The sequence below is a fragment of the Tachypleus tridentatus genome, chromosome 11 (genome assembly GCF_004210375.1).
Source record: "Tachypleus tridentatus isolate NWPU-2018 chromosome 11, ASM421037v1, whole genome shotgun sequence".
NCBI lineage: Eukaryota > Metazoa > Arthropoda > Merostomata > Xiphosura > Limulidae > Tachypleus > Tachypleus tridentatus.
The window spans coordinates 96,328,362-96,354,378 of NC_134835.1; the positions used below are offsets into that span (position 1 = coordinate 96,328,362).

At 33.3% G+C, this 26,017-nt stretch overlaps 1 protein-coding gene across 4 annotated transcripts in view; it reads right to left on the reverse strand.

Moving 5' to 3' along the window:
• LOC143232847 (protein Tob1-like) overlaps window positions 1–25,650 on the reverse strand; it is a 42,953-nt gene extending 17,303 nt beyond the window's left edge. For 2 of the 4 annotated variants that reach the window (XM_076468799.1, XM_076468800.1), the window contains exon 1: window positions 251–578. The gene's annotated coding sequence lies outside the window, so the exon portion shown is untranslated. Of the gene's footprint in view, window positions 1–15; window positions 227–250; window positions 579–10,925; window positions 11,139–25,510 lie in introns of those variants that run through there. The other 2 variants (XM_076468801.1, XM_076468797.1) reach the window with 2 other exon arrangements.
• Window positions 25,651–26,017: the final 367 nt, after the last annotated feature.

Genomic DNA, 26,017 nt, shown 5'->3' on the forward strand with positions numbered 1-26,017 from the left:
AGTGTTTCAACTCACCTGTTACAGACCGCCTATTTCTGACAGATTATGAAAGTTTTATGCGAGAAGGATTCGTTATTTAACAAGAAATGAAACATAGAAAATTAAAGAAAAAAACAAACAAAAACACATTGAATATCATATTCCCACAAGCTAGTAGATTACGTTTCTACTGCAACATAACTTCGTAGATGATTAAATTACATTTCAGCCTTATCACTTGTGTATCCATACGCGAAACCATTCATTTTACCTGTAAGAAAGTTGTACTGCTTGCTTCTACTTTCTTCTATTCCGCAACTAAAATAAACTCTTCGTGTCACATTTTTCTTTAGTGGGAATTATGAGAAAACTGGTTTATAAGTTGAACAAGTATATCGATTTCACAATGATTTTCCAAAGTGACTTAAATGGATAATTTCATATTTAGTGTCACGTGAAGGTTTATGTTGTTCAATATTCTACCCACATACCACGTGCCTCATCACCACGCAGCAGGCATGCGTTAGCTGACCAGAATGTTCGATTGTCAGCGTAACTCTTCCCAACCGCGACGTATTTCGCTCGAAATAACTTTTAAAAACAAATTGGTGTGTTGCCTTTTTTATCGAAAAAATATACAGGCTAAAAACAGCTGAAGATAACTTGTAGCAAGGATTCTTACTGTAATGTAGAATAAATGTGATGTATTTTTGCCAACCTAAAGCATAAAAAATAATAGTCTTATTTAAAAATTATTATTAAAGCGTTCATGTCCAATACTTTTAGAAAGATATATATTACCGTATTTCTTAAGCTATAAAGAATAAAATCAGTTGAAACAACTCAAATAATTGTAACCTCCGAATTAACGGCAACGTTTTACAAACACGTTGCATATTTGTCCTCCCCCTCTCGGGTACAGCGGTAAGTCTACTGACGCAAAACGCTAAAATCAGGGATTCGATTCCCCTCGGTGGATTCAGCAGATAGCCCGATGTGGCTTTGCTATAAGAAAACACACACACATTTGTTCCGTGTTTCTCCTATAGTTACTTTTTACTTTTTTTTTTCTTTTACTGATCCTTCTATAACATACTAATTTCATAAGTGTTTTTAATATGAAACATATGACTTGCAACAAATTTGTTAACTTCGCTTAAAACAAATGGTAAGAAAAGCTTAATCTTAACACACAAACAATTGGTGTTTTCTAAGTGGCAGCCTATTACGTTTTCTTTTAAAATTAGCTTCAATAAATATTACTGATTATGATATTTTGAATAATTGTTGAACATAATAACGGTGTGAATTATTGGTTTTAATAGGATTTTGGACTAACCTCAGTATCTTAAGTTGACTCCATTATTGGAAATGTTAAGAAGATTATAGTAAAAAGTATCATTAACAAAGGGTATCTAATTAACAATTTTTAATACACTATAATTACCACAAGCCATGGCTCCACATATAAGATGTGCTAAAACTACAGCAGTCTACAGCCTAAAAAAGTATAACAGCTAAAGAAAAAGCAGAACCACTATAGCTGCCTTCCCTGTAATTTTTCAACGTACATTATTCTCAAAATGAATGATGTTTGGTGAATACAATTTTATGATTATTGGTTACAAAAATTGCCTTTATAATTTATCATACATACCAACATGTTTTAAATAGAGCAAAAATATTTTTAAAGTATAATAATAAAAGATTTAAAGACTATTTGAGGTTTGAATGGGGTGTATTTCATAGACATGAATATTTCTTGTGGATCAAACGTTCAGGTAATTAAATCATAAGCTCATTGTTTTTCTGTTTTTCTTTGTAAGGTAAATTAAAGCAGACCCAAGCATGATCGGATGGTTAGGGCATTTGATTTGCAACGTGAGGGTCGTGGGTTCAACTCCCCATCCAACCAAACATGCTCGCCATTTCAGCCGTAAGTTCATTATTATGTACGGTCAATCCCACTATTCGTTGATAAAAGAATTGCCCAAGATTTGGCAGACGGTGGTGATGACTATCTACCTTCCCTCCAGTATTCAACTGCTAAATTAGGAACGTAGCTTTGCGCAAAATTCAAAACAAATTAAACCAGAAGTTTTGTATGGAAGACAAAAATGGGATTGTCTTGTACGCATTAAGTTGTATTGCTATGTCAATAAATATTGGAATAAATAACTTACAGTCTTTTTATGCCTTTTCATAACTAAAATCAATTATAATTTAGATTAGTACTCGCCTAAAAGCTTCACATGTCAGTGAAGCATTTCAAAATAGTTCTGTTATGGGGGGAAAGAGTTCAAAGGGATGAGTGATAGTATCTCGAACGTACGAGATTATACCAATATGTTTTGTTTTTCAGTCCAGAGCTTTCCCTAAGGATTTTTTTTTATTTTGTGACTGCATGATGATATTTTTAACTTCATAATTTTTAACACATGACCTTTTATTTTCCTCATATATTCAGGCCTAGTAACTAATGAATAAAAGATTAGGAACATTCTAGTAAACACATTTATTTATCAACTCTGGAAGGGAATGCCATAATTTTAAATATGTTTATTCGATTTTTATCCTCTTTAAACTTACTTATATAGATGAATTTTCAACTGCACAAATATTTTTTACAGGTGGACAATTTGTGACCAATTGCGTCCATTAACTCTTCCAGCGTCGTAGTTTGTGCCCAAGTTTTATTGGTATGTCTTTTATATGCAACGCTTTTTTGTTTTTGAAATTGTTTCCCGGGAAATTAAAGAGTGCCTTTTAAATTTTTTCAGGTTTGCTGTAGAAATATCAGAATTTTCTGTTTGGAAATCTAAAATATGAATGATTTGTATTACACTGTTGCTTGCAAATGAAACAAGTATTTTCCATATGGTATTCGTGAACTGGTTTTAATTTGATATAAAGAACATAATGTTTCAATCTTTATTCTCAAACACAAATGATTACTGGTAAAATGACATAAATTGTTTACTTTTCCACAATCAAAATAGTTTTTATAACCATTATTATGATCCCGGAGACAAAAACTTATTAATTACTGACTAAAACTCTCGTAGCTAACCTCGGTATAGTACATTAAGAATAGAGCAGAAAAGTATTTTATTCGTATCACGTGGTCTGGCGTAGCTCGGTAGTTAAAAGTGATTAACTCTTACTTTGCGTGTCGAGAGTTAGAATACTGTCACCGAACAGTCTCACCTTTGATGACATAACCGATTAAAAATAATAAAATACCCACGTATTTTACCTAACATGCAGGTGCTAGTTAGAATTCTGTGTAATTGGATCAACCTATATTAAAAATATATATATTGTTACTGTATCAATACTGAACAACTGTATGCAAGAATATCTTTAATACTATTATTTTAGAATTCGAGTAACAGTTTATAAAATGTAAATAATATTTTTGAAAAACGCTATGCTTAAATATTACAACTAGAAAATTTACAGTAAAAAGGTTTGTTTGTTAATTATAACAAAGCTATACAATGTTGTTGTATAGGCTGTGCCATGCCCTGGTAACGAAACTAAGTTTTGCGTAATAAATCTTCAGACATATCGCTGAGTCAGTGGAGGGCTGCGTAAAGATATCTGTTGGTGTGGCATTGACATACTCTCAGACAACATTATAGTCACATCTACTAATACTTGGGAACAAAGACCGTCTTATGACAATAACTATGAAACTTAGAGACTTTCATGATATCTTGCTTTGGTGCCTCTGCATGGAAACTCACTGCCCTCGTTCTCTCCTAAGATTACAGTTTTTTTTTTAAATTTCGCGCAAAACTAGACGAGGCCTATCTGCACTAGCCATCCCTAATTTAGCAGTGTAAGACTAGAGGGAAGGCAGCTAATCATCACCACCCACCGCCCACTCTTGGGCTACTTTTTTAACAACGAATAGTGGGATTGACCGTAACATTATAGCGCCCTTATGGCTGAAAGGGCGAGTATGTTTGGTGTGACGGGAATTCGAGCCCGCGTCCCTCAGATTACAAGTCGAGTGCCTTAACCACCTGACCATGCCGGGACCACACCAACAGTCTCAAAGTGCGGAACGTACTTAATTGTGGTAATGTAGTTACTTGGAAGAGAACAGGGAGAAAACCATAACGCAATATGAAATGGATTTTTTAAAACACAACTTTGCAGTGTTTGCTGTGACAAACTTGTTTCTGAAGTTAGCATTCCAAAATCTGAATGAATAGCATAATAAATGCTTAGAAAGCAAGATTTAAAATCTAAATAAATAGTAACAATGCTTGAACTTATTTAATAATATACAGAACCTGAATTGCATTTACAAATGTGCAAAGGAAGCTTCTTGTTTTTTAATACGTAGTGGTTGTATGCTTGTGGTTTGTACGTTTTGTAGTTATACGGATTAATGGTGGTAAGTGCATTACTTAATTTTAAAACTTTTTTATACTAACTTTGTAAAAGATGTTACTAGTTTCTGTATTTATAATAACATTATTATAAAACATAGTGTTTACAAGTGATTTAATTTTCCCTTAACAATACTAACTATATTCTTAATATTTCGAAGTATATTTTCACGAAAGTTTATTTATGTTCGCTTGTTTGTTTGAAGTTAAGTACACAGCAACACAAAGGGCTATCTGTGCTCTGCCCATCAGGGGCATCAAAACCCATTATGTAGCGTTGTTAGTCCATATACATACCGCTGTGCTACTGAGAGGTTAGAGAGATATAAAGGTCTTACAGATAACAAAGCAAGTTTTATCTTTACTGTCATTGCGTTTTGTATCTTTGAAACTTAGTTTTGGCTTAGAGGTACGGAAAAATCGCACAGAAATAAGAAAACAATAAAAGCAAGTGGAAAACTATTAAAACATTTGGCAGTGCTTACGATCATTAGAACCTTAGAAGTTAAACCTCTATTTTCAGTCTTTAAGTAGTAAATAAAGTAATTAGCGAGCAATGTCATCTCTCTATCGAAAGGCCTGGCATGGCCAGGCGCTTAGGGCGCTCGACTCATAATCTCAGAGTCGCGAGTTCGAATCCATGCTATACCAAACATCCTCGCCCTTTTAGCCGTAGAGGCGTTATAAAGTGGCGGTCAATCTCACTATTCGTTAGTAAAAGAGTAGCCCAAGAGTTGGCGGTAGTGGTGATGACTAGCTATCTTCCCTCTAGTCTTACACTGCTAAATTAAGGACGGCTACCGCAAATAGTCCTCGTGTAGCTTTGCGCGAAATTGTTGCAAAAACCTTGGTCATGTTATGTCCGATTGTTGAGGTTTGAAAAAGAAAGAAGAGAACTGTTGTTGTTTTTCTTTTGAATTTCGCTCAAAGCTATACGAGGGCTATCTATACTAGTCGTACCTAATTTAGTAGTGTAAGACTAGAGGGAAAGCAGCTAATCATCACCACCCACCGCCAACTCTTGGACTACTCCTTTACTAACGAATGGTAGGATTGACCGTCAAACCCCCACGGCTGAAAAGACAAACATGTTTGGTGTGACGGGGATTCGAATCCACAGATCCTCAGATTGCGAGTCAAGCGCCCTAACTATCTGGAAACAATACGCACAGCGTTAGTGTCCACATATGGACGTAGTTTCACCATACCATCTGATATTGTTGATTTGGCCACTGATATCAAGACTGGTGCAGTCAGGGAGGAATTTAGACTTCTTGTGTCTATTGGTTCTGTGTCTTTGACAAGTGACACTAATAATTCCGTACCCATACGTATTCTACGTGATACTGGGGTGACTCAATCATTGTTGTTAGAAGGTATACTGCCTTCAGATTCAGATTCGAATTCTGCCACTGGTGAGTCTGTTATTACTCAGAGGATTTATTGGTGATTTTTATAAATGATATGAAGAGGAATATGGTGTAAGACCTACTCTGCCAATTCAGGGTGTGTCATTATTGCTTGGAAATGACTTGCCTGCGGGAAAAGTTGTTGTCAAACCCAAAATGGTTAGTGAGTAGATCACTGTTTCACCTAAGGATGAAGAATCCAAGCGTATTTCCCTCGTGTGCTGTGACTCCTACTCAGGCTAAGAATCTAAACCAAAAAAGAAATGATAGACATGTATTCAGAGGATAATATTATACATTTGTTTCAGACAATTTATTGGTGAGTGACTGATGTACTTGATTAAGACGGGGAAGTTCTGTCTGCTACAAGCAGACTGATAGCCGAGTAAGAAAAGGATTCACAGATCTCTTCACTATTTAAATATGTACGCTAAGAAAATGAACTGGAGAAAGTTCCACAGGTTACTTTTTCAAAAATAATGTGCTCATGAGAAAATGGAGACCACCAAATGTGCCAGTTTAAAAGAACTAGACTGTAGTTTATCAAATCGTTGTTCTAAAAGCATATCATTCTAAAATATTGAAAGTTGCCCATGAACTTCCCATGGGAGGTAATTTAAGGTGCCAACATAACGTTACAAAATTATGAGATGTTTCTTTTGGCCATAAATTAGGCAAGATGTTTCTCAATTTTGTAAAACTTGTAATACTTTTCAATTGGTTGGAAAACCTTACCAGAAAATTACTGTTGCTCCTTTAAAACCTATCTCAACTTTCGATAAACACCTCAATGGTGTGATTATTGATTGTGTTGACCCAAAAATATTGCTTGAAGTACTTCTTTTTCAGGAAGAGATTGCTGTTTCTGTCACACTGACGTTTGTGTGTATTTACATGTTAACAGCTATTTTGTAAAACATTCGATGTGAGCGTACAACACGTGTTAGTTACATTTAGAGTATAAAAATAGTTCAAAGTAGTTGAATTGTAGTACCTGACATGAATTTCGACATATAGTTGTAATTATACGACATTCGCTAACACAGAAGACAAATCGCTGGTAATAATGATATATATATATACACGCTTTATATACAAACACTACCACATCACTTAATTTGATATTTTTTTTGTTTGTTTTTTGAATTTCGCGCAAAGCTACACGACGGCTGTTTGCGTTAGCCGTCTCTAATTTAGCAGTGTAAGACTAGATGGGAGGCAGCTAGTCATCACCACCCACCGCCAACTCTTGGGCTTCTCTTTTACCAACGAATAGTAAGATTGACCGTCACATTATAATGCCCCCAAGGCAGAAAGGGTGATCATGTTTGGTGCTACGGGGATTTTGATATTTATATTAAACATTCCGTACCACGTTGATTACTATAACGTTTATATTTTTACTATTTGCTAAAGATTGAGTTCACATATATTACTCCTACATAAACGACATTCAATTCAGTATTTTTAAGCACTAAGGTAGTGATCTCTATGTTGAGTAAAAATCCTGAACGGAATATCGTTTATGTAGGAGTAATACACACATATAATCGTACATTTTAATTTTTCATGTTTACAAAAACTGTATCAAAATGGTTTTAACAACAATACAAATATTTGAGGATGAGTGTCTTTCTTTACGACATAGATAAAAGTGAAACTGCGACAGGACTGTGCAATTCTGTTACAAAAATAACATTACTAAATATACTGTTAAATAATTTGCTTTAAAATATTTCATTTGTCGTTAACGATATGACTTTGTGAGTGGTCGAGAACAACAGAATGGTGAGAACGAACATAAACAGTAATAAAACACTTGTATCTTATTTCTTTAACTCACAAAACATAAGCCATATGTCGTAAGTCTGTTTCTAGCTTCTAGAACAATCTCCGATCAATAGAAAGTAAGGGTATGAAAGTATGCCACAATGGTTGTCGTAACGTTCAGACTGACACACCACGTCTACATTATACACAAACAGTATATCACCAATCAAAAGTGAAAAGAAAGAGTGCTCATCATTCACGATTAACATATTTTAGAAAGTTTTCAAAAACTGCTTTATTAAACTTTAAATTCAAACTTCATTTAGTAGTCGTGATATAATGATCAGATACATACGATGTACTGACGTCCTTATCATATTGATGTGAGAAGATTTCACTTGAATAATGTACATGATATCATCATACTTAATGATCCAACAAAATATGCAGATGAATCCTACAAAAATATACTCATATATATGAAAATTTCTTAATACAACCTCATCTGCTACTGAATCAATTAAAGTTATTTCATAAGAATACCACAACGAAGCTCTCGATAACTATAATAACTAATGTTTATCAGAAGGTTATTAAAATTATAGTGCTAATTTCTTAATGTTTCATTAAAATTCCATAATGCAAAGTAAAGGTAATAACTTAGGACTTACTAAACAGATGTTTATGCATGCCTATTAAAAAAGCCAAAACATCATTTTATGTAACCTGGCGTTACGTATAACTAAACTAGTGATGTCGGTTAAAAAGTGATTAAATTTTTGCAGCAGTTTCCTCAGGACCGAAGCACTTAACAACTCAAAACACTCTACCGGAAATGTAGTCATTACCACTCACCGCCAACTCTTGGGCTACTTTTACCAGCGAATAGTGGGATTGACCGTCAAATTAGAACGCCCTCACGGCTGAAAGGGCGAGCATGTTTGGTGTGACAGGGATGCGAACCCGCAGCCCTCGGATTACGAGTCAAGCACCTTGACCACCTGACCATACCGGGCCTTTAGCAAACAGATGACGGACGTACAGTTCCTGAATTAAAACATTATCCACGTCACCTGGTTTGTTTGTTTGGAAATTTCGCACAAAGATACTCGAGGGCTATCTGTGTTAGCCGTCCCTAATTTAGCAGTGTAAGACTAGAGGGAAGGCAGCTAGTCATCACCACCAACCGCCAACTCTTGGGCTACTCTTTACCAACGAATAGTGGGATTGACCGTCACATTATACACCCCCACGGCTGGGAGGGCGAGCATGTTTAGCGCGACGCGGGCGCGAACCCGCGACCCTCGGATTACGAGTCGCACGCCTTACGCGCTAGGCCATGCCGGGCCACGTCACCTGGAAACACTTATCTAATTCATCTGTTCTGTGCTTTATCAAAGAGTCGTCTTAATGCGCTAGTTTCTCAAGTGATAGAATAAAACTTCATATAATAAATAGCAATGAAGAGCATTAAACTGTATAACATAAGATCTGTATTCTAACTGTGATTGTCGCCAGGTAATTTCCTTGATATAAGAAAATTAATAATGCACAATTCCCTTTAAGAAGTTTAGCAACACAAGAGGGTAGATTAAAAACAAAAATAAGAGAAATCGACGAATCTTTTATGCGGGTTTATTAATTATTGTTAAATTATTGAAATATATATTGTCAGATCGTTGGTAGAGAGAAAACTATATCGTGCAACTTACAATAAAATCTTCAGGCTTAAGAAAACCAGATTACAAATTATTGAAATATCTTCACTGTTCAACTTTCTACTGCGTGCAAGTGATTTTTATTACTATCAAATTCATCTCGTACAATAAATATTTAATTTATTTTATTGAGACTGTGGCAACATCATACAAACATGAAATTGAGAAAGTGTGTTAGTCTTCAAGCAGGTGCTGTAAAGCGAGTAATTTCATACTTCCTATAATAATTCTTCTGTTCTTCACATCTGAAGCATGCATTACCTTAGAGTTTGACTTCACCTAGAACCTAAAGATGTGTGTACAGAAATCTAAGTTCGTCCTATTCTACAAATTTTTATTAAATTGTTGTAGAAACTAAGAATAATAAATATGCAACTAGATTTTTACTGCTCTATTTATTTAGACAAAAACAAGTCACTTAAGTGAACAAATGAAACAATAAAAATATTTGTATCTCAAGACGGCTAGCATGGATATTAAAACTTTTATCACAAACGTTATTCTCTGCTTTATTGTAATAAAAGTTTTACCCCATCACACCAAACATGCTCGCCCTTTCAGCTGTGAAGGTGTTATAATGTGACGGTCGATCCCACTATTCGTTGGTAAAAGAGTAGCCCAAGAGTTGTCAGTGGGTGGTAATGACTAGCTGCCTTCCCTCTAATCTCACACTGCAAAATTAGGGACGGATAGCGCAGATAGCCCTTGAGTAGCTTTGCGTGAAATTCAAAATAAACCAAGTCAATAAAAGTTTTAATACCCATACCAGTCGTCTTGAGATACATTTTTACTTCAAGTGAGTTTCTCGTTATCACGAATTAAAATATTTACTTATCAGAAAGTGAACAAAGAACACTACCTCAATATTTATAACTACTACATCAATTAATGGGCCTACTGTGCCCTATGCACAATGTTTCTTCTATACAGAAGTATACATAAATATATTTTACACTTTAGATAATAACTTAAACATATTTTTTCCAAACATTCGTTTTAACAGTTACATAGAAAAATTGAGTTTAAGAATGCTGCCATCTAGTGACTTACAAGTAGATTGCGAAGAGTAGTGTTCATAATATTGTTTACAAGCAAGTATCTTTACGAAACACTATATGAATATCTCATAACTCAGAAAGTATTTTGTACATTATTATTGTAAACATGGTATAACATAGCAATAATGCTCTAAATATTTTACTGTTATGTTTTGTTTTATCACCGCTTTTTGAATTAAAATTAGAAAGTTGTTTTTATTGTTTGTAGTTAATTAAGCACAAAGCTACACAATGGGCTCTCTGTGCTCTGCTCATCACGGGTATTGAAACCCGGTTTCTAATATTGTAAGTCTGCAGACATACAGTTGTGCCACTGAAAGGCAACTAGCTTTTGAAAAACATAAATATAAATAGCAATTGCTTTTACAGAGTACAAAAAAATGTTTGATGATTGATGTGAAATTGTGATCTTTAATTAGCAAACTTCTACAGGCTAGAGGTAAAGAACTACAAATGTGGAGAAAGTTTGAATATATAAAAATAACAAAGATACAATGATTAAAAATAGTAATACATACACATACTTTCATTCTACTAGTTTTTGAGCAACTTTACTAGCAGAGATATGTTAAAGGAGCAGCCACTTACTTCTATGCTCTTCAGAGAAATAATTTGTCCAATGCATGAACCACTTTCTTCTGCCACAGAACGAGATCTTTTAGAAAAATTAGTACAGTAAAGATATTCTCCTTTAGTATTGTCACTTCTGTGATGTATATTGGTGATCAATTTTCCTGACCCTAGATCTCAAAGTTAAAGAGCATTTTCTGCTACCCATGAATCAGTTAATAGATTGGGCTCCTAGGAAGAACAAAATAAAATTTATACTGGTAGAATAAAAGTGAGAAACTTTCAAGGAAAAAAATGAATATATTACTAATTTTACAGATCACAGTTCATCATGTGGATACTGAAGACCAAAAAACTTGTGTATTATAGGAAAAAATGAAATCTGAAACTGTTCATTAAAAGTGGATGTATGAAAGGATGCTGATCCTTTACAATGTGGTAAACACAAGCATAGCTATGGCAATAGTAATTTTGTTAGTTGTTAAGCATAAAGCTACATAACTGGATCTGTGCTGTGTTCACCATAAATACTGAAAGACAGATTTTAGTGTTAGAAGTCTTCAGATTTATGACTGAGCCACTGGAGGGCAATACTGGTAGTAAATTATTATATGTATATATTGATAGGTGAAATTGTAAAACATACAAAAACAAAACAGTAAGGTGTTTAATAGTGTTAGAAAAACAAAATAAAATTGACATAAGTATTCACATTAAATTGAAATATGCTAATGAAATTATGGTAATTTATTTTTGCACAATATATTTATTTCTTCGCATGAGATTTGAACATATTTAGTACAATTACAAAACTGCTAAACCAACGTTTTCAAAACTTTTTCTCCCAAGGCAATTTTGATATACTACAATAACAACAAAAAAGAAAAAAAGTGGTTTTTGGTTTGGCTATTAAGTACAAAGCTACAAAATGGAATATCTATGCTCTACCTATCATCAGTATCAAAACCCAATACTTTATCCTTGAGCCACCTGGGAAGAAAAAAAATTGGCATATCAAAGAATTACCTGAAAAGGAGACAGTAATAAATATAAAGGCTTATGGTTGCATTATTATTTGGTGTTATTATAAAAATTGTTCTTTATGTTTTACTCTAACTGCTTTTTTTAAATGGTTGGAGAAAATGAAATGTTTTGTAGCATACTATCATTTCATGTATGATGCACAAGTGTGCTGTAGCATACCCTTTGAAAAATACTGTTCTAAATCAATTTATCAAGTTTACATTTTGTATAATCTTATTAATATATTATTAGTATGATTAGGGTTAGCCAACTTTCCAGAAAAATTGGTATTGTCCCAGTTCTTACTTTTTTTTGAAAATCAGAAAATACAGAAGCATTAATCATCCCAGCTTTGATATATCTTAACGCAAGTTTGATATGTATGGGTTGTTATTATACACATCTCCTTTAAAGTTTACTTGAAGATTAATCTGCTAAAAATAGATTATGTATAGATTGTTGTTATTATACATCTCTCCTTTAAACTTTACTTGGAGATTAATCTGATGAAAATGGATCACATGGTACTGTGTTCTGTTTTTCTCTCTGTAACACATTCTTAACCTAACCTATCATTGGACAGCCACAAGAACTGAGATTTTAGGACCTGCTCAACCATGAATAAGAAAACAAAGAAGCAAAATGTTTCTTTTGAGTAGATTAAAGATATAGTAAACACATTTTGTATTCATTATTATTTTTATTTAGGTATGAGTTTAAAAAATTTTGTTTGTTTACAGCTTTAAAATAGAATGCAATAAATGTCACATTATACAGTAAATGGTAAAAAGTGTATTATTGATAATTTAAACTGTTTCAGAGCTGTTACATTGTCATTCCAATGGTAAAAAAATGTCTCAGATTTTCACTTTTGAAATATGGCAACCCTAAGAATAATTTAGTGTTTTTTACACATAAAGTTTTAAATAATTAGAAATAACAAAACTGTACACTAGATTTACAAAAACTGTTTCAATAGCAATAGAAAATAATATTAGGTTCAAATTTTGAAAGAGATAGCAACAGGCACTACAAGGAAACATTTAGAAACTCTGATTTTTAAGTGAGGTATAAAAATACTGACTATCATACCTGAACAAAAAAAAATTGTGTCAAACATAACCTGTTCTTAACAAGTCGTGAAAGTGATGCAACTATAAAAAATCACTTCAAAATACATCAATATTTCCATAACTAGAATGAAGAAATAATCTTGTTATGTAAAAGAAAAACGACAAAATTTAGAGGTATGGTTGCTGCATGTTTATTATTTTTACTGTGCATTAATATTACACTACATTTGCTACTACTGGAAAATACTTGGCTTGTATTATGTGTATTTTATATTTTACCAATTTACACAGATAAAGACGAAAGAACTTTTAGAAGCAGATCAAGGAATTTTGAAAAGGATGAGTCCATAAAGCTCCTTAGGATGTGTCTAATGACAGCCCTCTAGGAAATTTTATCATAACAGCTATTATAAAACTTAGTACATTTTAATCCTTCAGTACACATTGCAGTTGCATAATCTATGTGTATGTAAAATAAGTGGTGTAGAGCTGACAGTCTAGTTTGAGGCAAGTGCACAGAATGCAATAAAGAATTAATCCTTAATTTTGACTAAACACATCATGTCAAGTAAAATACTTCTGCTGTAAGTTTATGTGTATTGGATCGAATGCAGAACTATAACAAAATTAATTTTAACTAATTGTCTAAAATTATAAAAAAAGCAAATGAAAAGTATTAAATTGTCTATAGAATTAGATTTGATTAATTTTTCTCTATTTCTCTCCATAACTTTCCGGAGGTTTAAGAAAATCAAATAGAGATTTAACCTTCTTATTTAATGTTGTGTGATCTATTTAGGCGAGAGCTGAGGAAAAATTGAGACACAAAACTGAATTATATTGGTACAGCACATTATCATGTATTTTCCTTAAAACAAATATAAAAAACAGAAATATGCAAATATACTAATAAATAACAGAGCTAAATATAACTTTTTCAGTTAATTATCAAATATGCATTTTTATTAACTTTAAATTTCCATAGCTGACTAAAGATGGAAAGCATACTCCATAAATATGACAAACAATTGCTCCAGGTAAATGTTCTTTTGTTGTTGTTTTTACTTTACCTAATGTTTTAACTTGTACCTTTATCAAGGATCTTTGAACATCACAGGTTACAATACTGATTTTAAACAATAGAAGAATGGTGCAAGGTAAATTGTTAAACATACTATTATTAAATAAATTAGAATCACTGGTTATATAAATAAAGGTTCAGCAATGCCAGCTCAACTCATAATTCGAGGGTAGTGGGTTCAAATCCCTGTCACATCAAACATGCTCATCCTTTCAGCCATGGAGGTGTTATAACATGATAGTCAATCCCACTATTCATTGGTAAAAAAGTAGCCTAAAATTTGGCAGAGGGTGGTGATGACTAGTTGCCTTCCCTCTTGTCTTACACTGCTAAAGTAGGGACAGCTAAGTGCAGATAGCCCTCGTGTAACTTTGTATGAAATTTAAAAACACAAACATGTGTCTAAATAAATGTAAATAATTAAATGAAAATAAACATTACATAGAGTTAAAATAGTTTTACATAAGCTAGGTGTAATATCTGTTAATAAAAGGGCATTTAGACTGAATCAGAAGAGAGTCCTTAAATTTTCTGTCAACAAAGTTACCACAGTTCTCTAAAAGTTTTATATGATATGGTGTCTCATCAATTATGCCATGTGAATTGATGTAATGTTCAGTGTTGGTTTCTTTGTAATAAAGAATAGCAATGGCAGGTATATTTTTTCTGATTGAATATACTTGGCTATATATCTAGCTGCACACTTTATACATGTCATTTCACGTACAGTGTTCTTAAATTGCAGAATTTCTCTAATCCATGGGTCTTAACATTGTACTTTTATGGGTTTGCATGGATTTTTCTAATTAAAAGCTAAATGAATAAGTATATCCTTCCATTCTTTACCAGGTGGTGTGGATACCCAAACCAAATCTTCTAATCATTTGACAAAGATGTGTTGTTAAAGGTTTGTCCATAAAGGTATAGTGCATGCAACAGTGTTTTCACATGATAGTTTCCTTTTGCTGTCATTTGTCATAACCTTGTTAGTCAAATTTATGAAATATCTTAGATACTAGATACTAGACAAGTATCTGGGGGCTCATTTTGTGTTGTGTCTCATTATGACTGATGTTGCTGATTTTTTCCACTTTTAAGTTTACTCATAATGATAACTTAGAAGTTGGTAAGTAGTGTAAATTATAATGTAGAATAATGGGTTTAACCTTTTATCATCTTCATCTGCCTTATTCTCTTTTGTGTTTACTGGTTCTCACCACTGTCTAGTTCTAGTTCAAAACTTTTCTTACAGCTGAGTTAATAGCCTTAACAAACAAGCCAGACATTGCCCTATTTAAATGTAAACCATCTATTCCAAATAGTTCCTTTCTTGATGAAACTTCATAGAATGGACGGCAACTGCCTGTTGTGGATACACAAGTGTAGAGGACAAAGTTTCGAAAATCTTCCGCTTTTCTTCTTCAAGTTGGAAGACTTTCGAAATGTCATCCTCTATACTTGTGTCTCCACAACAGGCAGTTGCCATACATTCTACAAAGTTTCATCATGAATACTTTGGATAAACAATCTATCAAAGAATAGTTCCTTTCTTCCTCTGAACTAATCCTACAAGTCCAATCAGCTTATCTGCTCATCTTTACATACTAACCTAAGCCTAGCATTTAGCCATAGTGACCTACTTGTAACCTCATCCCTACTATTAATTCTGAGCAGTATCCCTGACAAAATTAAGTTATGGCCTTTTTCTTTAGATTACTTTATCAACTCTTTATACTTATTAATTAGCTCTTCTGACCTTCTTTTCCCTACATGTACCACAAAAACTGCATCTTTACTAGCCCTCTGTATCACATCTCCTTCTCTGTCAGTTATATCCTCCACCTGTGTCCCTAGGCAGCATAATCTGTTTATTTTCTCCCTATTTACCACACATATCTTTCTGTCCATGTGCCTTGTCAACAAATCACCTATAACTTCCTTATTATTCACAATCTTTTCTGACTCTTGTTTTTCCTACATTCCAATAGTTCATCATCTGCAGAACCCACGTGCTGAAATTTGTTGCTCAACAGAAAAAGCTCATTACAACTAAATTCACTATTATTCATTCTGAGGAAAAGATTAAAAATGTAGGATTTTCTTCCACAGGTAAAGCTGTGTCTAGCGCAAACACTGGTGGAGAAATAGCTGGTCAGATCAATATCAACCTGATTGTGTTAAAATAGGGAGAAAGGATGTCAGCCAAAGGTATAAGAGGAGAATACCCAATGTGCATGAAACAACCAACAATATGTTGAATAATGGCTGTCACGGCATCCACAGGAAACTCTCCAGTAGCCACAAGTCATATGTTAGAAGTGTTGTTAATATCATGAGACAATGCGGAAGTTACTGCCACTTGAGAATTCATGATAGCAAGGAAACAACAAAATACTTTTTCTTATTAAAATAAAAAAAAAAGATAAAAATGCTAATTATGTAAATAGCAAATTCTAAATAGTAAATCTTAAGTATTTGATTAACAATTTTGAAAAAAAAAACGTTTATTTTAGATGATGCCAAGAAAAAGAATAAAGATATTTCAAGTGTAAGTGCTTAAGGGAAGCTATGGTGCTTGGAAGTTATACTGCCTTGCTATAAGTGGAAGGATATCATTATGCTCTAATGTAGTTCATCTTAAACATGTGCTTTTTAGATGGAAATTAGCTCAAGGCTAGTGGCATGCAAATCTCATAATGCTTATGCACAAAGGATAAAGCTGTTCTGTGTGAGGAGGTGAGGTACCATCTTGAAAAGAAATTTATTAGTTGAAAAAGAACTGAAAACAGTAGGAGGAAGGACCCCACCATCTTCACCTCAAGTTCAATAAAACAAAAGTATATACTGTGCATACTGATCTATGAAATGAACATCTGTGTGCAAATCCACAACTAACTAAACATACAAGAACCCTATCTTCAAATGATGGTAGGTCACATAGCAGGTCACTTCAAATTGAAACTCAGACTGGTGTTCCACTGTGGAACATCATCTTCAGGCTGTGAAACTCCTTGAAGTGGAGAGCAAGAGAGAGAATCATTGTTTCATTTAACAATATCTTCCAGATTGGGATGCACAGAAGTTGGGCACAACATCATCCTCCAAGGCACACTGTGAAGAGTTGGTGATCACAAAGCAAACTGAGTGAGGACAAGGAAATACAAGCAATGCACATATAAAGACTTCCAAATCCAAAACCAGTCACCTCAACCTGACATTCATGTGATGGTAGGATGAGGGATCCCAGTCAAAGGGGTGAAATGCAATGTGATGGATCAACTCCAAGGCAGCTTCATCATCTGGATAAGACTACATAAAATGGATCCCACTGCACAGATGCAGACTCCAATCATAAATTACAAGCAACCTCACTCTCTGGATAAAACCTCAAAGATGCCTTGTGCAACATCAACCTCTGGGGCCCACTGCACAAACTGTACAAAAGACAATTCTTGTCTCATACCTTCAAAATTTGTTTCTCTGAAATTTGTAAACAAAATATCATTACTCCTTATTTCCATATTCAGCAAAACATTAAACCTAATGGAGCAATAATCACTTGCACCCAGATGTTCCCCAATTTCTACTCTCTTGACCATATCTATATTTGAAGTTAATGATAAATCTAAAACACAGTTGTCTTTTGTAGGTTTCCTGACAAATTGGTGAAGAAAGCCATTCTGAACAGTTTTCAAAAACATTTTACCCTCATAATTTGACTCTAGCATTTCTGTATCAACAAACATAAAATTAAAATCACCCATAATTATGGCTTCATTAACAGCTGAAATTTCAATCTCATTGTAATTTCTCACTAATTTCATCAACATCATTTGATGGTCTGTAATAAATTCCTACTAAAAGCCTTTTTCCTTAATAACCACTAACAGAAACCTAAATGGATTAAATTTCCTTGCTATTGTCTTTAATATTCTCAACTTTAACAGGATATAACTTGTATGTTACATACTAAACCAATCCTCCCTCCTCTTTAATACTGTATCCATATTAAATAGTCTGTAACCCTGTATTTCAAAGAAACATCTCTCATCAAAATCAGGTATGTTTGATACACATTTCAGTTATTCCCATTATATCAAAATCCTCCATTTCAAATGATGCTTTTAAGTCATTTATTTTATTTCTTATACTTCTAGCATTACTATAGTAACAATTAATCCCATCCTCAAATTTCTACACTCATTTCCTATGCTAAACATTTCTCTTCCTCTTATTATTATTATTTTTTGCATTTAGTTTTCCCTGGCTCTCACCACTGTTTAGTCCTAGTTTAAAAACCCCTTACGGTTGAGTTAATAGCCTTAGCAAACAAGCCAACCCCTACCTTACTTACATTTAAACTATCCACTCTAAATAGCTCCTTTCTTCCAATGAACTGATCTCACAGGTCCAATGAGCCTATCTGCTCATCCTTACATACTAACTTAAACCTAGAATTCAGCCTGAGTATTCTGGGGAATATCCCTGATAAAATTAAGTTATGACCACTTTTCCTTAAATATCTTTATCAACCATTTGTACTCATTAATTAGTTCTTATGATCTACTTTTCATTACATTATTAGCTCCTACAAGTACCACAAAAACTGCATCTCTGCTATCTTCCTTTATTTTATCTTCTTCTCTGCCTGTTATATCCTCAACCTCTGTCCCTGGGTGGCATAATCTGATTATTTTCTCCCTATTTACCACATAGTGTATTCTCTCCACATGCCTTGTCAATGAATCACCTATAACTATAACCTCCTTATAATTCACATCCTTCTCTGAACCTTTTGTTTTTTTTCCCTCCTCATCTGCAGAAGCCAAAAGCTTAAATTTGTTGTTCAACAGAATAGGCTCATTATAACTAAATTCACTACTTTTTAACTCTAACAGTACTCTTTTTAAATTCCTAAATGTCATCGTTAGCAGATGTATCTCTTGCATCTAAATTCTTAAATCCTTTTAAAGTTCTCCTGCCATTTTCTACCATCTCTGCTCTTCTTAATCTATTGTATCCAGCTTTTCCTCCAACCTACAGAATCTAATAAAAATTGCACATATTGACTACTAGCTTCTTAAAAGTACATGCTAAGATAAAGGTAAGGTGCAACAACACCTGGAACAGAGTTAGGGAAGAAATAGACATGAATGAATATTGCAACTGTATCAAAAGATGAACCCAACTGATAAGGGTGAAAGGAGAAATGTCAGAAACAGAGGAATGTTACAAGATCCCAATGTTCATGCAAATCCCACTGAATAGAATGCATATGTGCCTGACCAAAGGAGATAAATGCTTCCATAGAAGTCCACACCCCCATAACTGCAATAGAATTATATATGCAGTAAGAGAGGGAGCAGCAAGAGGTTAGAGAGCTGAAAACTCCAGTGAATGAAGTCAAAGTGGTAAAGGTTGGGTCTGCCTGAGATGAGTGTTGAAAAAAACACCACCACCTAAGTAGATAAGATATTAGGTAGGTAACACAAAAAACTTCTCCAACTTGATAATTCAACCTACTTGAGCTACTTCTGTCAGAAGAAAATGAGTGTGTTGTGAACGACTTCAATTCAGAATGAGCTAACTGAAACCAGTTTACCAAATAGTGGTGTAAGTCGAGTATATGCTTTGACTGCTCAACAAAGGGCATATAGAGCTAAATTAAACCTGAAGGGAAAGGCATAAAACTGATACAGAAACCCTTGATGGAAGAACTGAAGATAGCATTTAGACTGATGAAAAATAGGAATATAAAGATAAGCATTTGAGACACCAGCCTAGGTCATCCACAGTTCTGGAGAAAAACCCACCTTAGTGCAAGAAAAAACTCCATGGCAAAATGGGAAAGATCCAAAAATTCAGATTCCACACAACTTTAAATTATCAAGAAAATCCCCAAAGTGGATAAATGGGGAAAAGGAGCCATCCACAAGTCCATAAAACAAGTGGATGATAAACAAACCTCAGACATAATAGGAGATCCCAACGGTAAAGAAACCACATGCGAGGGAGAGAGAGAGCTGAAGAGGATAATTGTGGCAATGTGGAGGTAATGAATGTACCCTTCAAAAATCCCTCAGAAGGTCAGTGAAGTATCTCAAAAAGGAGGTATATTGTGGACAAATGCCATAGGAGAGTAATAACAGTTAGATTATGGTGGAAAAACAGGCATAGGATAAATGGATATGAATTCCAGGGTCAGCCCTCATACAGACAAAAGTAATTCTAACTGCTGAGAACCAAGAAAAGGTTAATAAGCCAAGGCAAATTGATCTGAGGCTCATGATGGTGAGGCATACGAGCACCCTCTAGCAATTGAGAAATAAAATGCTCAGCATGAACCCTGATGTCAGTTGAAGGAGGGAAAACAAAATACTTCAATGAATGGGAATAATGTAATAAGGAAAGAACAGGATTATAAGATATTGGAGAAATAGATAAAGTGAAACACACCCGAGAAATAATGTCTAAAAAGACTGAGTTAGGTCTAGTAGATTTTGCAGAAAAGGCTTGGGAATGTGTGGCACAGTCAGAGGGAGGAAAAAGACTGTCAAAATCTTAGTCATCATAAACAGGTGTGGCTGATTCAGGAGGAAGTTTAGCAATATGAGTAAAAGTAGGTACACTTATATAACAATCAATCTCCAGAAAAATGAAAGCCAAACATTTTTTGTTCAAGCTTTTCAACCTAAGGCCTGTGGAAGTGTGCTGAAGGTTGGTGGTAAAACCTCTGAAGTGGTAACATAATCTTTGGAATTCATCATGTAATGATGAAGAATTGGACAAAAACAACAACAAAAGTAGGTTATCACATAAAACTACAGAAATAAACTGTATAAATATATATACCTACTTTATATTAAATTTCAAAGAAAAAATGTTTGAAAAGATCACAATAAAAAAAATATCTGCACTGAAACACTGCCCAATGAGATTTGGTAGAATTAAGTAAAGAAAGTCACATGTGCATTACACTCCTATTGGTGGATATGGTTGTTGCATCGTGATTTACATGTGAGATGCAAATGAACCACAATGGCCATGGAAAACATAGGAGTGCAAGGCAGCACTAAACAATATTAGCTATATATGTGACAAAATATATCATACTGGAAACTAATGCCCTTTTTATCCATTTTAACCTATGTGCAAAGGTGAGAGGTCAAGTTGTGGACCCTGACCCTATACAGAATACCATTCAACATGATATCTGATGTTAGAATTATCAGCTTTTTGTGTTACCCTACATTGTTGATTTTGCAACAATCTGTGTTAAAGTAGAACAAATACTAGATACATGTATAGGAATATGGAAACTGTGATCATGCATTTAGGAGGCTGTAGAGGTTGCAACCTGTATGATGAACAAATTTATTTTTATTTTTCACATAAACATCACATTGCAGTTTTGACTTATCAGATTCTGAAGTTAGGTTGACTGTCATTTTACAGACATATTTTTGTTACAAAAACTTATTAACACATCAAATTTTTGTGTATAAGAGATGTGCACTGTTTACTTTAAGCTTGGCTGATCACATATCATGAACATACACTTTGTACTTTTGGAATTGCCATCTGTATTACTTCTTCTATACAAGGTAGATCCATTGAACTGACATTGTGTGTATTTGGTTAAAGATGTAATACTTAATTATATTACTAAAATTAAATGAAAGAAATGTGGCTTATATTTCCATTATCATATATCAGTTTAACTTGCAAAAATAATACCCACCCACTAGAGAACTATGAATCACAAACTTAGAGCTACAAAGTCATCTTAAATTAAACTCAATTGAAAAAAGGAACTGCCTCTGTGTACTGAGCACCTGAAAGCTTTGCTCATTTACATGGTGATGTCAAAATATACAAACTGAAAGGAATGTTGTTTCATGCTTCTTGTTTTGTTTACCTTATCATTATTTGGTCTCTTTCAATCAGTTTTTAAAAACAATTTTTTCTTATTTCTTGCAAATTCTTAAACTTAGATATTAGTGGTTGTTGATAAATGATCAGAAGCACTAACATTTCCAGTCAACAAAGATATAGCACTATAACTTTCAAACAACATTCAACTTGAGTGGTCATAGGCTTACTCTTTCAAGAATTCTTCATTTTGATCCTTTCACTCTCCCATTTGTGTCAATATTTAAGTAAATGCCCATTATATTTTGCAGAGTAATTTCCTTATAGAAGATCTACTGTACTATTCAATATAAACTTGAATAGTGTTCAAACATCATGTATACCTTAGTTGCAAGTATAAGGTTGGAAGAGTGATATGTGTACATAAAATACAAATATTCTGAAACTTGTCAATGCAGTCACAGTGCAGTTTCTGTTGAAGTTAGTGGACAAAAACTGGGGTATCCAAAATTAGAACCCAATCAAATGAGGACAAGAAAATTGTGAAGTAGAAGGAATAGATAGTGGTTTTTCTCATTGTAACCACTTCATTTATCATAGATTATTCAGTGAGTGACAGACGTAAATATGATTGATCATTTCTCAAGCAACAAAGATGCAAGAACTTAATAATTAAAGAACATTTATTGTTGTTTTGACCTTAATTGCTCAGACTGTATGACAGAGTGACCAAAATGTCATAAATGGGTTGAAAACCACCATTACAGTGCAAATTAAGGCCATGAACAAAAGTAACCTTGCTTTGGAAATTTCACTGTATTTTTCAAAGCAAGATATCAAATTCTAAACGTATGCAAAATTGTATATGAGAAACTGATCCAGTTGATTTTCTTTTTTTCTAAATTTCCATCAAGTTTCTGTATAACGATTTTAAGGTTTAAAAATATTATTACCTCTAAGTATTCTATACAACATTATGTTTGATGAATTGAACTTTAGGCAAATTAAATTATGCATTAAATGCACTGAGTAAAAAAAAATTGAATGAACTGTAGTTATTATCACAGATATATTTATATATTGTCATAATATAGAATACTATCACCTTGAACTTGTTATTAAAATTATGTATGATTCATGGAGAATTGACTGGTCCTCTAGTGAGATATTGGTTTATCATGATGTTTAGGATCATTGTAATATTGCTGTGTCCAAGTGTGTGGAGTTGTTTCAGAAGTGTGCTCATTTGCAGATACAGCTAAATGTTTTAACTGATATAATCAATTACCCACAAGTAGTGATTATATCAATTATTATCATACAAAATAATTAATTAATAAAACTTACGATTAAACCAACAAACTGAAATTATGATTAAGTCAACTACCATGAAAATAATTAAATAACTGAAATTACGATTTCTGAATATTACTCTTTTCTCTTATCCAAACTATTTTTGTGACTGAAATATTATTATAACCTTTGTTGTTAAGAAAAAATCTACATAATGAGCTATCCTGTGCTCCATTCCATTTTAGCCTTACAGGTTTTGTTACTTTCATATGAAGTTTGTTCAGTTTTGGTTATTCAATAAGATGCCATGATTTGAGGGTCTTGGATTCAACTTCCACTACAATCAAACTTGGTTGTTCTGTCTTTGTTGCAGCAAACTTACTGAGGTTATTTGATGCTTCCACTAATTTTGAATTGCTGACTAAAGGGAAGGCAACTAGCTAGCATCTTGTGTTGCAAATGTCTCTTATTTTTGAGCTCCTTTTTTTAGCTAAAGGCAGCACCAACTGTCAACTTGCTTTTTGTTTGTTTTGCTTGTTTGTGGTATAGTTTATTTAGCACTGTATTAATCATTTAATGAGCCTGTTAACTAGTCTATAAGCAAATATCAATAATCACCCAACTCTAGATGCAGATTATGTTTTATCTCAAGTTATGAAAACTTTGAATTCATAATATAAAATTACTTGTTGAAACTAAAGCAGTAAGCTATAACCAACTCTTAAAGGGACCTTACCAGTTCTAGTAAATCAGGGTCAAACAATTGGAATGAAGTATCACTTGTAAGAGTGACTCTGTTAGTGGCAGAGTGCATAATTATAACAGTGCCAATAGTTGGGTTTTTCATTTTTTGTGTCTAGAGAGGCTTCCCAAGGCAGAACTGAAAGAAGCTTTTGACCTTGTATGTCCATGGATTTCGTGTGACAATTTGAGTCAGATTGTCTGTGTTCTTTTTCAAAACCTGAATTTGTGTAGAATTTTATAAATGAAACCAAACCATTGTTCTTACAACTGGTACAATTGTTGTTCTGTGTGTGAGAACTATGAGAATTACAGTATTTTTTTAGATACACAATCCTAATAGTAAATCTGTATGATATGGACCAATGAACTGCAAATAATTTGAATGCAAGACCCAGATTATTTCTTATTGGAAAGAACTTAATGAAATTCTATAAAAGCTTACTGTTAAAAAATTAAAATTTACTATTGATAAAATTTTAAGATTAATAATTTTGTAGTCAATATATTGCCAATAAATGAGGTGTAATTAGAACTAATGGTAAGAAACAAAGCATAATTGTTGAAGTTACTGTATACAGTGATTTGTAAAATTTTAACTTTATGATAAGTTATAAGAATGGATTTAATAATGAGAACAGTTCCGTTATTGAACTTATAAAGGAAATGAATTAAGTGAAAAAGCTGAACACTGAATTTATGTATTAATTCTATTAATCAATTAAGGATTTGTTTTCTATCTATTGCATTTCTTCTGCTGGCATTATCCTGGGCTGAAGCTGCAAATATATTTCTTAAACTTAAATTCTCTGGTCAATGACTGTTTTGGTCTTCAATTATTCTTGGTGGTTAAGAAGATTTAAATGCAATGCAGTATATGTTGAAGAATGATTTTAACATACTCCTGATAATACCAATATTTATAAAACATTGTCTTAACATCTTTATATTTAACTACATAGTATCTCAGTGTATATTTTGCTGCAAATTATCATTTTTAAATGATTGTGTATGTATTCTGATGAAGTTTCATGTAACTTCTCTTACTAAATGTTTCATAATATTGCCTCTTTTATTTATTCATATCTTTTCTATAACTTACTTTTTTATGTAGTATATATACAGGGAAAATGCATTTTATAAATTTATCACCTACTTCTTGCAGGGGTTTCTAACTTAAGAGTGCCGGAGGGCCACAACTATATTCATGAGTCCAGTGGCAGACGGCATTATATTTCTGTCAAGTTAGGGCTTGTTGGTGTATTACATAATACAAAATAAAGAGTAAATAGATCCATGGTAGGGTTAATTTATGTCCTTTCAACATGGAAAAATGAGTTACATTGGGGAAGGAGTTAATCTGAATATGACTTACTTTACGTTACATGATATTTGGACGGGCATATTTGTGAAAAAGATGTATTTCATTCTGAAAATAAAAAGAAAATGTAATTTAAACATGTTCAGTTACGTAAGAAATAAATTTAATGAAAAAAATGCTGCATATGAAAGAAACTCACTTTCACATATGTACGTGCTACCAAACATTGATGTCATTTTCTGTCCAAAATCACGAAGATTTGAAAACCGATTTATTGAAAGTAGTTTAAAAGAGATGTGGTCCTTTTTCTTGTCTGGTTTGCAGAAATGAAACAGCTTACAAATCACATAATTGAAGTTGAACGTCAGCTTGTTGATTTTTCTATGTCAACACAAAGAGGATTATTGAACAGCTCTATCCTGCTTTTTAGCACTTCAAATTCTTCAAATCTTGCGTTAAACTCATCTATGATATCTTCAATATTTACACAAAATTCTGAAAAGTCAAGTGGCTCGTCATCTTTGAACTGTTCTGTTAATTGCGGACAACTTGGAAAGTGGGCCAAGTCGTTGTTTTCTACACAAATTCTGAAAATTCTTAATTTATTTCGAAACCCATTTATGTTTCCCATTAAATCTGAACCATCTGTTTCCGTTCCCGGAGCTTCAGGTTAAGATCGTTAGGGTGAGTGGTGATGTCTGTGAGA